The sequence below is a fragment of the Armigeres subalbatus genome, chromosome 1, assembly GCF_024139115.2.
Source record: "Armigeres subalbatus isolate Guangzhou_Male chromosome 1, GZ_Asu_2, whole genome shotgun sequence".
Lineage (NCBI taxonomy): Eukaryota > Metazoa > Arthropoda > Insecta > Diptera > Culicidae > Armigeres > Armigeres subalbatus.
In genome coordinates this window covers 303,334,130-303,350,954 of record NC_085139.1, presented here as the reverse complement: position 1 = coordinate 303,350,954, position 16,825 = coordinate 303,334,130, and the positions used below count along the sequence as shown (strand labels likewise).

The following is a 16,825-nucleotide window of genomic DNA, read 5'->3' as shown; positions in this document are numbered from 1 at the left end:
CTGCGAATGGCCATGGTCTAGGAAGCAGTTGCAGGTCGTTTGCGTTCGTCAGCCGGCGGGCGCTATAGAAGCTGAACTTCTCAATACTAGGATTATTCTAATCTCTTTCCCTTGGTGGACCTGAGCCTTCAAATATCGTTTACTGATTTTGATGGGATAGCTTATGGAGTGCGTGTGCATCTCTGAGTTTTTTTTATCACTGTGAAAGCTATTTCCAGATCGGGTGTGATGTTGCAGTTCTGAATGGAATGGCTACCTCTAAACGTTCGCAGCATATATCACCTACAACACACCTGCAGTGCTACAATATCGAATACGTAATAGGTACTTCAGATCATCGGCAATCATACGTGTGTTTTCGGCGAAGAGATTTGCAGTTCCAAATGTTATCGTAGCTTTGTTCTTCACCGATTGTTCCGGTTCGTATTCATTGTAGATGGATTTCTGAGTGATTTCTAGAAGTAATTTCTGTGAGAATTTCTCGATGAATTCCTGAAGGAGGTCGGAAGTTTTTAAAGGAATTTCCGGAAAAAATCCTGAAGGGTTTTATAAATGATTTATTGGCAAAATTTTGAGGTGAATATTTCGGCAGGAAATGCTGGGAGATTTTGTTAAATATTTTCCAAAGGAGTTTCCAGATGGATTCTTGGAGGAATTTTAGAGAAATTTTCAGAAGATTCCATAAAAAAACGATTTTCCGGGCACACTTTTCTGAGAAATTCTGGGGGAAATATTTGAAGGAATTTCTGGATTAATTTTGGGAGACTTTCTGGAAGGTATTTAAGTTTTTCTGGAGGAATTCGCAATTCAACTCCCTTGAGAATTCCTAGAGAATCCTAGATAATTCCTGGGGGTAGTTGGTGGAAGGGTTTCAAGGAATCATATGCGAGTTTCAAACTGAATTCAGAGAAGATTTATGGGGATCTCTAGGTGATTTATATAGAGCTCTCGAAATGAATTATGAGAGTTCTTTGGAGAATTACAGAAGGAACTCCAGCAAGAACTTCAGCAAAGCAAATTTTCTAATGAATTACTGTTTGATAGAGCAGGAGAGGAAGGTGGACAGTTGTCGTCATCTTATGTTTGTTCCTATCTCTCGCTCAAATGACTTTTCCCGCCAAAAATATTTTTGAGCGTCAACGTTCCCAAAGAACCAATATTTTTTAAGCTCCTCCCTACATAAAAAAATTAAAACAAAGCTTGAAAAAGTTCTACACGTATGAACCTGTCTGAAACATCAGCCTGACAGACATTTGCTTAGTTCATCGAGATGAGTCGATTGGTAACACTATTGGTCTCCGAGCCTTCTATAAAAAGTTCGTTCTTGGAGTGAAATGGTAGCCTTTCGGTACAACTTTGTTGTACGCGAAAGGCAAAAAGAGCTTTTTTTTTATTTTTTGTCTAAAATTTCAAAAATAGTCATAGGTGTTAAAAAATATGGGTTCTTTGGAATAAATGTCCTTCAATACATTAAATAATCGATTAAGCGCATAAAATTGATTATTAATGTGTTTCTTCGAGAACACAAGAATACTAAATGATATGAGTTCAAAACAGTGCAACGTACTTGTAAGTATCAATGAGTGTTCTCAACTTAACCTATTATCATTACATCCCCCACTGCACCGGAAGTTCTTCGGATTGAGACCAAACGAAAAGTAGGTATACGGTACATTTTTTTTGGTTCTGTGTCGAATTGAGTTGCCGCATGTTTTTATATAGTTTTTCAATATATAATTTTATTATTTTGCTTCATTGACCGATTCTCAATATATTACAATCTCCTTCACTTCCGAATATCCCTACATTGAGGTATATAAATCGATATGCTGCATCACCTGCAAATAGCAAAGCCAATGAATGAAACCCTGAAACATGTACATAACATTTAATAACCATAACATCTGAGTTCACATGCATCAGATGACGTATGTGGAATTGTTTGCTGCGCTCCATGATATTGTAGGTTTCTGTAAACGCATTGAAGTTCTGTTCCACATGCACTTTTAACGGATGTCCCATAAAAGGCTGAAAGCAGGAAAATCTGAAACTGGGAGTATAACAAATATTGGACAATCCAGACGATGAATGAAGCAAAAGGAATACATAATAAATAGTAAAGAATAAAAAATAAATAAATATAAAGAATAAAGAATAAATAATAAAACATAAAGAAAGAAGCATGAAGAATAAAAAATGTTTTGAATACTTTTCCGTAGGCGGTGGTTGTATCTGCTTTTGATAACGAATTTTTCTCCAGTCTGTATTGAAAAGACCAAATTAACCCACCTACGGTGAAGATGCCATTCTAGATTCAACCGTTTTGTTTCGTCTCCATGTGATACTTATCAAAAATAATAGCCAACCTGACGGCTTTTCTCCAGGAAATCCGTTGGAAAATCCACAAGAAATTCCACCGGAAGCTCCTCCAGGAATGCCTTCGAAAGCTCCTCCAAGAATTCCGCCGGAAGCTCCTCCAATAATTCCTCCGGAAACTCCTCCACGAATACCTCCGGAAACTCCTCCACGAATACCTCCGGAAGTTCCTCCAGGAATTCCCCAAGAAGTTCCTCAAGGATTTTTTCCGGAAGTTCCTCTAGGAATTTCATCGGAAGTTCCTCCAGAAACTTCACCGGAAGCTCTTCCAGGAATTCCTCCGGAAGCTCATCCAGGAATACCTTCGAAAGCTCCTCCAGGAATTCCTTCGGTAGTACCTCCAGGAGTTCCTCCGGAAGTTCCTCCAGGAATTCCTCCGGAAGTTCCTCCAGGAATTCCTCCGGAAGTTCTTCCAGGAATTCCTCCGGAAGTTTCTCCAGGAATTCCTCAGGAAGTTCGTCCAGGAATTCCTCAGGAAGTTCGTCCAGGAATTCCTCAGGAAGTTCCTCCAGGAATTCCCCCGGAAGTCCTCCGGAAGTTCCTCCAGAAATTCCTCCGGAAGTTCCTCTAGGAATTCCTCCGGAAGTTCCTCTAGGAATTCCTCCGGAAGTTCCTCTAGCAATTCCTCCGGAAGCTCCTCTAGGAATTCCTCAGGAAGTTCCTCTAGGAATTCCTCCGGAAGTTCCTCCAGGAATTCCTCCGGAAGTTCCTCTAGGAATTCCTCCGGAAGTTCCTCTAGGAATTCCTCCGGAAGTTCCTCTAGGAATTCCTCCGGAAGTTCCTCTAGGAATTCCTCCGGAAGTTCCTCTAGGAATTCCTCCGGAAGTTCCTCTAGGAATTCCTCCGGAAGTTCCTCTAGGAATTCCTCCGGAAGTTCCTCTAGGAATTCCTCCGGAAGTTCCTCTAGGAATTCCTCCGGAAGCTCCTCTAGGAATTCCCTCGGAAGTTCCTCTAGGAATTCCTCCGGAAGTTCCTCTAGGAATTCCTCCGGAAGTTCCTCTAGGAATTCCTCCGGAAGTTCCTCTAGGAATTCCTCCGGAAGTTCCTCTAGGAATTCCTCCGGAAGTTCCTCTAGGAATTCCTCCGGAAGTTCCTCTAGGAATTCCTCCGGAAGTTCCTCTAAGAATTCCTCCGGAAGTTCCTCTAGGAATTCCTCCGGAAGTTCCTCTAGGAATTCCTCCGGAAGTTCCTCTAGGAATTCCTCCGGAAGTTCCTCTAGGAATTCCTCCGGAAGTTCCTCTAGGAATTCCTCCGGAAGTTCCTCTAGGAATTCCTCCGGAAGTTCCTCTAGGAATTCCTCCGGAAGTTCCTCTAGGAATTCCTCCGGAAGCTCATCCAGGAATACCTTCGAAAGCTCCTCCAGGAATTCCTTCGGTAGTACCTCCAGGAGTTCCTCCGGAAGTTCCTCCAGGAATTCCTCCGGAAGTTCCTCCAGGAATTCCTCCGGAAGTTCTTCCAGGAATTCCTCCGGAAGTTTCTCCAGGAATTCCTCAGGAAGTTCGTCCAGGAATTCCTCAGGAAGTTCCTCCAGGAATTCCCCCGGAAGTCCTCCGGAAGTTCCTCCAGAAATTCCTTCGGAAGTTCCTCTAGGAATTCCTCCGGAAGTTCCTCTAGGAATTCCTCCGGAAGTTCCTCTAGGAATTCCTCCGGAAGTTCCTCTAGGAATTCCTCCGGAAGTTCCTCTAGGAATTCCTCCGGAAGTTCCTCTAGGAATTCCTCCGGAAGTTCCTCTAGGAATTCCTCCGGAAGTTCCTCTAGGAATTCCTCCGGAAGTTCCTCTAGGAATTCCTCCGGAAGTTCCTCTAGGAATTCCTCCGGAAGTTCCTCTAGGAATTCCTCCGGAAGTTCCTCTAGGAATTCCTCCGGAAGCTCCTCTAGGAATTCCTCCGGAAGTTCCTCTAGGAATTCCTCCGGAAGTTCCTCTAGGAATTCCTCCGGAAGTTCCTCTAGGAATTCCTCCGGAAGTTCCTCTAGGAATTCCTCCGGAAGTTCCTCTAGGAATTCCTCCGGAAGTTCCTCTAGGAATTCCTCCGGAAGTTCCTCTAGGAATTCCTCCGGAAGTTCCTCTAGGAATTCCTCCGGAAGTTCCTCTAGGAATTCCTCCGGAAGTTCCTCTAGGAATTCCTCCGGAAGTTCCTCTAGGAATTCCTCCGGAAGTTCCTCTAGGAATTCCTCCGGAAGTTCCTCTAGGAATTCCTCCGGAAGTTCCTCTAGGAATTCCTCCGGAAGTTCCTCTAGGAATTCCTCCGGAAGTTCCTCTAGGAATTCCTCCGGAAGTTCCTCTAGGAATTCCTCCGGAAGTTCCTCTAGGAATTCCTCCGGAAGTTCCTCTAGGAATTCCTCCGGAAGTTCCTCTAGGAATTCCTCCGGAAGTTCCTCTAGGAATTCCTCCGGAAGTTCCTCTAGGAATTCCTCCGGAAGTTCCTCTAGGAATTCCTCCGGAAGTTCCTCTAGGAATTCCTCCGGAAGTTCCTCTAGGAATTCCTCCGGAAGTTCCTCTAGGAATTCCTCCGGAAGTTCCTCCAGGAATTCCTCCGGAAGTTCCACTAGGAATTCCTCCGGAAGTTCCTCTAGGAATTCCTCCGGAAGTTCTTCTAGGAATTCCTCCGGAAGTTCCTCTAGGAATTCCTCCGGAAGTTCCTCCAGGAATTACTCCGGAAGTTCTTCCAGGAATTCCTCAGAATGTTTCTTCAAGAGTTCTTCCCAAAATCCTAAAAAAATCCATCAAAATTTATCCAGCAATTCCTCAGGACGTTTATTTCAGAACTTCTTCTAAAAACCCCAAGAAGTTCCTCCAAAAATTATTTGAGAAGTTTCTCCACGAATTCCTCCGAATGTTTCTCCAAGAATTCTTCACGGAACTCCTAACAGAATCCATTCAAACTCCTCCAGCAATTTTTCAGAAAGCTTCTTCAAGAATTTCTTCGGAAGTTTTTTGTAAGAGTTCCTCCGTAAGCTGCTTCAGGTGTTCTCCAGAAGTTCCTTCAGCTTCAGGAATTCCTCCTGAAGTTCCTTCAATATTTTCTCCGGTCACCCAGGAATTCTTCGGGAAGCTTCTTCCGGAGGAATTCCTGGAGATGCTTCCGTCCTTGAAAAACTTCCAGGGGAATTCCTGGAAAAATTTCCAGATGAATTCCTGGAGGAGCTTACGGAGGAATTCCTGGAGGAGCTCCCGGAGGAATTCCTGGAGGAGCTTCCGGAGGAATTTCTGGAGGAGTTTCCGTAGGAGCTCCTGGAGGAGCTTCCGAAGGCATTCCTGGAGGAGCTTCCGAAGCCATTCCTGGAGGAGCTTCCGAAGGCATTCTCGGAGGAGCTTCCGGAGGAATTTCAGGGGGAGCTTCCGGAGGAATTTCTGGAGGTGTTTCCGGAGGAATTCCCAGAGGAGCTTCCGAAAGCATTCCTGGAGGAGCTTCCAGAAAATTTCCTGAAGGAATCTCCGGAGGAATTTCTGGAGGAACTTCCGGAGGAAAACCTGGATGAACTTCCGAAAGCATGCCTGGAGGTGGTTCCGGAGGAATTACTGGAGGTGGTTCCGGAGGAATTACTGGAGGAGCTTCCGAAGGAATTCCTGGTGGAACTTCTGGAGGAATTCCTGGAGAAACTTCCGGAGGAATTCCTGGAGGATTTTCTGAAGGAATTCCTGGAAGAGCTTTCGGAAAAAAATCCTTGAGGAACTTCCTGGGGAATTCCTGAAGGAACTTCCGGAGGATTTCCTGGAGGAACTCCTGAAGGAACTTCCGGAGGAATTCCTGAAGGAACTTCCGGAGGAATTTCTGAAGGAACTTCCGGAGGAATTCCTGAAGAAACTTCCGGAGGAATTCCTGAAGGAACTTCTGGAGGAATTCCTGGAGGAACTTCCGGAGGAATTCCTGGAGGAACTTCCGGAGGAATTCCAGGAGGAACTTCCGGAGGAATTCCAGGAGGAACTTCCGGAGGAATTCCAGGAGGAACTTCCGGAGGAATTCCAGGAGGAACTTCCGGAGGAATTCCAGGAGGAACTTCCGGAGGAATTCCAGGAGGAACTTCCGGAGGAATTCCAGGAGGAACTTCCGGAGGAATTCCTGGAGGAACTTCCGGAGGAATTCCTGGAGGAACTTCCGGAGGAATTCCTGGAGGAACTTCCGGAGGAATTCCTGGAGGAACTTCTGGAAACTGGAAGAACTTTCGGAGGAATTCCTGGAAGAACTTCCGAAGGTATTCTTGGAATAACTTCCGGAGGAATATCTGGAGGAACTTCCGGAGGAATATCTGGAGGAATTCCTGATGAATTCGTTGTTGAACTTTTGAAGAAACTCCCGGGAAATTTTAGCGTTTGAAACCGGTGCACGCCGCGCCGCCGCCGCCACCGTCGCCGCCGCCGCCGTTCACTAACGGCATGACGCCGCCATGTAATGCACACAACATGGGATATGTAATGCCAATGAAGAAGAGAAGAATAAGAAGTACTTGGAAGTAGATGAAATGTGATTGGAAATGTGTATTTTTGGCAAGAACTATATAAAACTTCAGTAAAAATATACGAAACTTTTCTGCTTAACCTTCCTAGTGCATTGAGGTCCATTTCGATCCAAGCACACCCAAAACAACGCTGTAACTTTGTAACGTAATGAGATAAAAATCTGGCCAATTCTAAAAGTTCATCCCAGAGCTTCGAGATTTTTTTGTAACCATCCATTCTGGCAAATTGTGGGTGCAATCAATAGTAAAAGTCTTTTATGACCTCCAAATGCTCCAGAAACGGGTATCCGGAAGATCCGGAACATCTATAAACGAGGCTAATTACAAAAAATAATCCCAGAGCTATGCAATTGTTTCGTAACCATTCATTCTGGCAAATTGTGGCTGCAATCAAAAATAAATGTCTTCTGCGACCTTCAAATTCCCCAGAAATAGTTCTCCAGAAGAACCGGAACATCCGTAAAATGGCCAATTCCAAAAGCTCATCCCACAGCTTCGCGATTTTTTCGCAGCAATCCATCCTGGCGAATTATGGATGCAGCCAATAGTGAATGTCTTCTGGCATGCGAATTGTGGGTGCAATCAATAGTGAAAGTCTTCCGTGACGCCCAAATGTCCCAGAAACGGTCCATCGGAAGATCTGGAACATCCGTAAATGTGGCCAATTCTAAAAAGTTCTTCACAGAGTTTTGCGATTTTTGCGTAGCAATCCATTCTGGCGAATTATAAATGCAGTCAATAGTGAATGTCTCCTGTGACCCTAAAATGCTCCCGAAACGGCTCTCTGGAAGACTCCGGAGGACAGTGACCAATTCCAAAAGTTCATACCGATTTTTTCGTAGGAATCCATCCTGGCAAATTCTTGGTGCAATCAATAGTGAAAGTCTTCTGTGACCACCAAATGCTCCCGAAATGGCTTTCCGGAAGATCCGGATCATCCATAAAAGTGGTCAAGTCCAAAAGTTTATCTCAGAGCATCGCGTATTCAATTCCAAAGGAATGTCGGAGGAATTGCCGGATGAACTCCCGGAAGAACTTCCGGAGGAACTTCTGGAGGAATTCTATTCTATTCTGGAGGAACTATCGGAGGAGCTCCCGGGAGAAGAAGAAGTAGGAGAAGAAAAATAAATTTAAAAAACTTCCGGATGAATATGCGGAAGAGCTTCTAGATGTATGTCTTTAGGAACTTTCCGAGGAATTACTTGATGAACTTTCGAAGGGATTGCCATTATGAATGCGCAGCTTTAGGATGAACTTTTAGGATTAACCTATTTTACGGATGTTTCGGATTTCCTGAGGACTGTATGTGTGGTCATTTCGGATCACAATAGACTTTCACTATTGATTGCACAGACGTTTCGCCGGTATGAAAGCATCGCGAAACTCTGGGATGCATTTTTGAAACTGGCCCCTTCAACGTATGTTCCAGGAAAACTTTCACTATTGTCTGACGGTTGAATACATTCCACTATAAGAGCTATATATATTTTTCTTTCACTATTGATTGCATCCAAAACTCGTCAGGATGGATGATTACGAAATAATGCGAATCTCTTGTATGAACTGTTTTAGAAGCATTTTTAACCGTTTTGGAAGCATTTGGTCTCAGAGCACTTTCACTATTGATTACATACACAATTCGCCGGTATGAATGGTTTCGAAGAAAAGGGGGAAGCTCTGGGATGAATTTTTGGAATTGGCCACTTTTACGTATTTTCCGGAATATCCGGATGATCATTCCTGGGGCATTTAGAGGTCACTGAAGACTTCAGTATTGATTTGCACCAAAAATTTGCCAGATTTGATAATTACGAAAACATCGCGAAGCTCTGGGAAAAACTTTTGAAATTGGCCTTTTTACGGATGTTCCGGATCTTCCGGAGAATCATTTCTGGGGTATTTGAAAGTCGCAGAAGACATTTACTATTGATTGCACCCACAATTTGCCAGAATGAATGGTTACGAAAAAATCGCAAAGCTCTGGGATGAACTCTTACAATTGGTCTCTTTTACGGATGTTCCGGATCTTCCAGAAGGCCTTCAATGACCCCTCAAGGGTTAAATTTCCAAGAAATGACGCATACAAGATAGCAAATATAGTTGGGATCATTAGAACACATATTCGCAAGCAATTTTTTAGAACGATACTAGAAAATTAAGTGCCAGATTGAGATTGAGAACCTCAATGAATCACCTCATGGTCTTATTCTAGAAACCTACAGCTTTCATTGACAAAAAAATAATGAAAAATAAACAGCGCGTAAATAGTTTTTAGTGTAAGTTTCAGTGAATTTTGCTATCTGCGTATACACGTCATATACATCATCTACTCAGTGAACAGCGGTGAATATAATGATCTACGTAAGTTCTAAGTATCATTCCCTGTGTCGCATCGGAACGAGTCAGACGCATTTAGTTTGGATCTCTTCACGCGAACTAGATCAAGTGCTTTTTAAGTTTACTTTGCCACCGCACCGGCACCGAAGTTTCGCAAGGTGAATACCTGGCGACCAGAAGGAAGCGGGCTGTAATTGGTAAATTACCAACCGGTAATCATTACAGCGCCGTGAATATCAGCATTCGGACAGAGCATCATCCATCCCCGTACGACGACGTTCGTAGGCACCTACAAAGGCAGCAACAAAACGGATAAGTACCTATTCGCTTTGTATTGTTTGCATGCGGTGGAGTTGGGTACACTTTTTTCTCGACAGAAAGAATCGGACAGTGCAGAAAGAGTGGGCATTAGCCTGGTCCAAAAAAATATTTTTTTCTTAAATAAATTTTTTTTAATTTTTTTTTATCTTTGATACATGGACGAAGTGAGTGGAGGCGAAACGCCTCCCAAAGACAATGTCGTTCGCACGCGATTTTACCAGGCCACATCACCTGGTCCCTGGGTTGTTTACTTTCGGCAGAAAGTGAAAAGTATTGATTTCTTAGGAATCAAACGTGACTTGACGCGTCGTTTTCCGAAAACTGATTTTCATCAGATCAATCGGAACAAACTACGTGTAACCGCACCTACATACCAGGATGCAAATGCTATCGCAAAAGACCAGAACTATAATGTTGAATATTTGGTTTACGTCCCCTCGCGGGAGGTCGAGATTGAAGGCGTAATTACCGCAGCGAGCCTGACTTGCAAGGATGTACTTGCAGGAAAAGGCCGTTTAAAGAATGCCCTGCAGTCTACCGTGGATATTCTGGACTGCAAGGAATTGCATTCAGCAGCTATGGTAGATGGTAAAAAAGTATATTCGAAGTCAGGTTCGCTACGGGTAACGTTTGCCGGTTCGATACTCCCAAAATATGTAGATATCGAAAATATGTTGTTTCCGGTGCGTCTTTTTGTACCCAGAGTTTTCAATTGTACCAACTGCAAACAGTTGGGGCACACTGCCGAGTTTTGCGACAACAAGCCCCGTTGTGGCAAATGTTTTGAAAAGCATAGGGAGGAGTCCTGCCAACAACAAGTTACAAAGTGCGCTTATTGTGGCATGGACCCTCCCATGGTTCTAAGAATGCCCGGTGTACAAAAGCGCACCCAAAAAGTTAAGCGTTCGTTAGTACAGCGCTCTAAGCAGTCGTATGCAGAAATGGTGAAGTCGCAAGACACATCCGCAACTGCCAACGCATCGGCTGCTATTTCAGCTGCCGTTCAAGTAAGTGATTTTTGTCATGTCATTTCTATAGACGAATCGGACTCTGACGTAGCCGATATGGATGATTCTGCGGAGGTACACGTACCCGAAAAGAGGAAGAAACTGTCTTCCCCGGGATTGCGCCGCAAGAAAACAAAAATCATCCCTAGAAGCTTGCCTAAATCTGATGGTAATGGGGGATTATTTAAAATTCCGAAGCAGCCTGTCTGTACTGCTCCTTTTGACCCATGTTGCAGTAAGACATTCCCGCCATTGCCTAAAAGTGATGTTACAAAGAAACATCAGTCAAGGAATATCTCTGAGCAGAAAGCTGCTACTCGCACTTCCAAGAAAAGAATCTCGTCCAAGCGAGGATTGATATCCTTTAAGGACCTTGTGGATCGTATTTTGAACTTATTCAATATTCCGAATTCATTGAGGCCAATCATTGACCTCTTTATTCCAACAGTTGAAAGTTATTTGAAGCAATTGACTGTTTCATGGCCCCTTCTTGCAGGACTTGTATCTTTCGATGGATAATACGGCCATACAAGATACAATCACTGTGCTGCAGTGGAACTGTCACAGTCTGAAACATAAATTGGACGTGTTTAAGTTTTTAATTCGCAACTCCGATTGCGATATATTTGCACTCTGTGAAACATGGCTTTCTTCTGAAGATGAAATCAACTTCCACGATTTTAACATTATTCGCCAAGATCGGAATGATCATTATGGTGGCGTTCTTTTGGGAATCAAAAAATGTCACACTTTCTACAGAATTCCCATTCCGACTGTTAATGATTTAGAAATCGTCGCTTGCCAAGTAAATGTAAAGAATAAAGACCTTTGCATAGCTTCAGTGTATATTCCCCCAAATGCCCCACTTAATCGTCGGCATCTTTGGAGCGCAGTCTCTCTTTTATCATCCCCAGTTTTAATTCTGGGTGATATGAATGCACACGGTATTGCATGGGGCGAAACTAGAGACGATAACAGAGCGCCTATTTTCTATGATTTGTGCGACGATTTCAACTTGAATATTTTGAACACAGGCGAAGTAACTCGAATAGGACCTCAAGGTCAGGAAAGTCGAATAGATCTGTCTTTATGCTCTAATTCACTATCATTAGATTGCACGTGGAAGGTAATCCAAGATCCCCATGGTAGTGACCACATGCCGATAGTCACCACAATCAAAAGCGGCTATCAACGATCAGTGCCAGTTAATGTTCCTTTCGACCTCACGAAAAACATTGACTGGCAAAATTTGCATCGGCGGTAAAAATTGATATTGAATCAACTGATATTCTTCCTCCACTGGATGAGTATCGATTCCTTACCGAATTGATTCATAAAAGCGCACTAGAAGCTCAGAAACGACGCGTTTCAAGTACATCTGTCATAAGAAGACCAGCCACTCCTGGATGGGATGATGAATGTACTAAGTTGTATTCTGAGAAATCTGATGCTTTCAAGGCTTTCCGTAAACACGGAAGGTCTGAGCTTTTCGAAGAGTATTTGAGGCTTGAAAGAAAGCTCAAAAATCTTCTCAAGGCTAAAAAACGTAGCTACTGGCGACGTTTTGTTGAGGGACTATCACGAGAAACCTCAATGACAACACTTTGGAAAACGGCCCGCAACATGCGGAACCGCATTTCCACCAACGAGAGTGAAGAATACTCCAATCGATGGATATTCAACTTCGCAAAAAAGGTCTGTCCAGATTCCGTACCAGCAGAACCGCTATTTCGAGAATCAATCACTGATCCCGGTTCTTTGGGTGGACCATTCTCAATGCTGGAACTTTCTATGTCTCTTCTTTCATCGAATAACTCTGCTCCGGGATGCGATAACATCAAATTCAATCTTCTAAAAATCTCCCAGATGTCGCAAAAGACGATTACTCAACCTGTACAACTGTTTCATGGAGTACAACATTGTGCCACCTGAATGGCGACAGGTCAAAGTAATAGCTATTCAAAAGCCTGGGAAACCAGCGTCTAATCACAATTCATACCGACCGATTGCCATGCTATCGTGCATGAGGAAATTATTGGAGAAAATGATCCTTTCAAGAATTGACCATTGGGTCGAGCAAAATGCATTACTGTCAAATACTCAATTCGGTTTTCGAAAAGGTAAAGGAACAAATGATTGTCTAGCGTTGCTCTCTTCAGATATACAGCTGGCCTATGCGCACAAGGAGCAACTGGCTTCAGTTTTCTTGGATATTAAGGGCGCTTTTGATTCTGTTTCCATAGAAGTACTGTCGGAAAATCTGCACAGTAGTGGATTACCCGTTATTTTGAATAATTTCTTGTACAATTTGTTGTCAGTAAAACATATGAACTTTACTCTCGGCACTCTGACAACTTCCAGAAATAGCTACATGGGCCTTCCCCAAGGTTCATGTTTAAGTCCCTTTACAATTTCTATGTTAAAGATATTGACAATTGTTTGGAAGGACAATGCACGCTTAGACAACTTGCAGATGATGCCGTGATCTCCCTAAGAGGTTCATGTGCAAATGTCCTGCAAAGACCATTGCAAAATTCCCTAAATAACCTGACTGTTTGGGCCAGACATTTAGGGATCGAGTTCTCTCCGCAAAAAACTCAATTGGTAGTGTTTACTAAGAAGCGGTACCCAGCTCAACTGAAACTAAAGCTGTTGAAAGATGACATAAACCAATCTTTATCTTCTAAATACCTTGGGGTCTGGTTTGATTCCAAGTGTACCTGGAAAACACATATTGATTATTTGTTACAGAAATGCCGAAAAAGGATCCATTTTCTCCGTTCTATCTCCGGAACTTGGTGGGGCGCTCACCCGGAAGACCTCATCAAACTATATAAAACGACTATTCTCTCTGTTTTAGAGTATGGCTCTTTCTGCTTCCTCTCAGCAGCTGATTGCCACCTAATCAAATTGGAACGAATTCAATATCGTTGTTTGCGTATTGCACTTGGCTGTATGCATTCAACGCATAACATGAGCCTGGAGGTGCTTGCTGGAGTCACTCCTTTAAAGCACCGTTACTGGGAGCTCTCACTCAGAATACTGATCAAATGTGGAACAAGTAACACACTTGTATTAGAAAACTTCGATAATATGCTTGAACTGGCTCATCGTTCAAGATACCTGCGAGTCTATCTCAACTACATATCGTCAGATCTCTGTCTTCCATGTTATAATCCACCTCGAGTTCACTTCACCGTCAACGACAGTTCCTCAATTGAATACGATCTGTCCATGAAACACGCTATTCAAGGAATACCAGATCATCTTCGACAAATATCTATCCCTTCCATTTTTCTGAAAAATATGAACATGTCAATTGCAATAACAGATATTTCACTGATGGTTCTCGCATTAACGGATCCACTGGCTTCGGTGTTTTCAACGTAAGTTCAACCACCTTCCGAAAACTTCAAGAACCGTGTTCGGTTTATGTTGCTGAGCTGGCAGCAATTAATTTCGCTTTGGGGATAATTTCCGATCAGCCCGTAGACCATTATTTCATCTTCTCGGATAGTCTTAGTTCTATCGAGGCACTCCGGTCGATGAAACCTGTTAAGCACGCATCTTACTTTCTTACAACTATAAGAGAGCAGATGTGTGATTTGGTCGAAAGATCATTCAAGATTACCTTTGTATGGGTCCCATCCCATTGCCTAATCTATGGCAATGAGAAGGCGGACTCGCTAGCAAAGGTGGGCGCACAGGAAGGTGAAGTTTATGATAGACAAATCTCGAATAATGAGTTTTTCCCATTAGTCCGTCAGAGTACTCTTCAAAATTGGCAAATGATTTGGTCACACAATGAACTTGGACGGTGGCTATTTTCCATAGTTCCTAAAGTTTCTGCGCGAGCGTGGTTCAGAGGTGAGGACTTAAGTCGAGGCTTCATTCGCACGATGTCGAGACTTATGTCCAATCACTATTCACTAAACACACATCTCTACAGAATAAACCTGGTCGATAGCAACCTATGTAGGTGCGGAGCCGGTTACGATGACATCGATCACGTAGTTTGGTATTGCTCGGAAAATGACGCCTCCAGAGAGCAACTATTGGATACCCTTGTGGCCCGAGGTAAACAACCCTTCCGGGATATAAGAGGTGTTTTGGGAGATCGCGATGTGATATATATGCAGGCCATCTATGCCTTCCTTTGCTTGGCTGACATCAAAGTTTAATGCCTATATTCTTCTCTTTCTCAGTTTTTTTTCTTGTCCGATTCTGTTTCTCTGTACCATGTACCCCGAAGCTCTGGCCATCCGGAAGATGCTCCCTGACGAACCAAAATCGAGCACGACGCCACGCAAAACCGTTTTCAACGTTCAACGTCAAACGCCCGGATGAGCAGCTGAAATAACCTAAACCCAAATCCCTACCCCGTCCGTCCTGTATTAAGTTTTTCTAACCTTGAGTCGCCACGAGTATTATGGTCTATGTCCCCTCCCAACTAACTGTTAAGATAAGATGATATACCATGTAAATATATCATACTTGAGAATTGCGGCTCCGCAAAGTGTCACACACGACTGAGCCTACAAAATAAATGAACTGGTTAAAAAAAAAAAGTTCTAAGTATAATTAAGAAGAAGCAACAATATAAAATGTGTAAAATAATGTATTAAGCTCATATTGTCGACCAACACTACAGTTTTAAATTTTTAATTTAAAGAATTTCTAACAATTCTACTAAGAACCTGTCAAAGCCTGTATAAGAACTAGGAATATGCGAAATTGTTAGATTCTTTTGCAAATATTGTATAAGACCTTACAATTTTGCAAACTTTTTAACAATGCCTAACAATTTTTGTTTAAGAATCTAACAATTTCAAATATGTCTAGTTCTTATACAGGCTTCGACAGGTTCTTAGCAATACGAGTAATAATAACGTATCATGACGTTCCATATTGAGATATACTTTATCAATTATTAAAGCTTGTGGTCGGAATACCCCTTAAGTTTAAAATATAGAAGGTAACAGGGTGTTCAAAGCACAACTGATAGAATATCTTGATGTCATAGTTCACAAATCAAATTTCCACTGAATAATGTAGAGCCTCGTAGTCTGATTATGGTTAGAATCGATTGATACAGAACATAGAAAATAGTGAAAAAGTACTAGAATGCAATATTGTTTTTTTTCATACTCACTTACTTAATACTCATTACTAAATTTTAACTTTAGAGTCATTCCATCATATGGACGCGTGTTCCGTTTTGTGAAAAGATTCAATTCAATTTGATTCAAAAAGCGGTCGAAATTTAACACGACACTTTGAAATTTCCGTCGAAAAATTTCTCTCCTCTGAAAAAAATCACAATTGTTTGTCAGCTGGACCAAACTATAAAAAAAGAAAACCAAATTAAAAATAATAACTATTTCGAAGCAAGGTCTATATAAGGCTTATCAATTATCCCAATCTCGTGCTCGAATATCCGGCTGTAGTCCCACAGAAGTTGTATAGTCAATGCACATGGTAATAAATCTGCTTTTGAGAATCCTTTCTGGATGGCATTTAGCATTCCGCATTGCCGCATTTATTACAGTACCATCTGTAAAAGTAATGTATGAAATAAGATGAATGATGTAAGAACCTTGGTGTGAAATATATTTTTGCCTTAAATTTGTTATTTACAATTACCTACATGACATTTTGTCAAACTCACTAACGAATGAACACAGAAAATGCTTTATTTTTCGCCTACTTGTTCAATTACGTCGTCCTTCCATCAACATTACTTCGGTAATTATATCAAATTTTCCTTGAGCATTTTCCTTGAGATCTGCGTACTAAGCTTAATTGTTTAAAAAGGTAAGAATAATGCGGGCAAGAATTTCGACGTCATATGCTACGACAGCATTCCTTTTCATTCTAACGTGTTTTTCATTTTAGTTCTTAGTGTTGGTCGATTGTATCGAACGATTCATGTTTTGACAGTTGGCACTGGATTTACACGTTACTCTGCCATGCTTCTCAATTAGTGAAAATTCACATGTAAAACCATTAGCATGAGCGTGTAGAATATTGTCAGTGTAGCAAAAGAAACGTCAAAATGTCTTGATATGTATAACCTAGAATATAAATTTCTTGCAGATGAATTGTAGACGTAACTTCCGTTTCTGGGCAGCCTCGCGAGCCAGTTAGGTTTCAAGCTTCAATAAAGCAAATGCTGCGGAACTGAACTCAACTTGTTTTACTAAAGTTCAGAAGTGGGATCAGCGGAAAATAAGTAAAAATGGTTCGGAAGAATCGAAAAAAGTTTCTATAGGAAACTCCTTTGATGACGAAAGTGGAGAATGACGAAAATGATGAAGAGGATATCA

General features: G+C 42.3%; 1 long non-coding RNA gene across 1 annotated transcript; it reads right to left on the bottom strand.

Annotated features, from left to right (window-relative positions):
• Window positions 1–1,712: 1,712 nt before the first annotated feature.
• On the bottom strand, window positions 1,713–16,200 carry LOC134216963 (uncharacterized). The gene is made up of 4 exons (XR_009980890.1): window positions 16,143–16,200; window positions 15,656–16,053; window positions 1,897–2,050; window positions 1,713–1,838 (listed from the first exon to the last, which is right to left on the bottom strand). It is a non-coding gene; the product is annotated as an uncharacterized LOC134216963 (long non-coding RNA).
• Window positions 16,201–16,825: the final 625 nt, after the last annotated feature.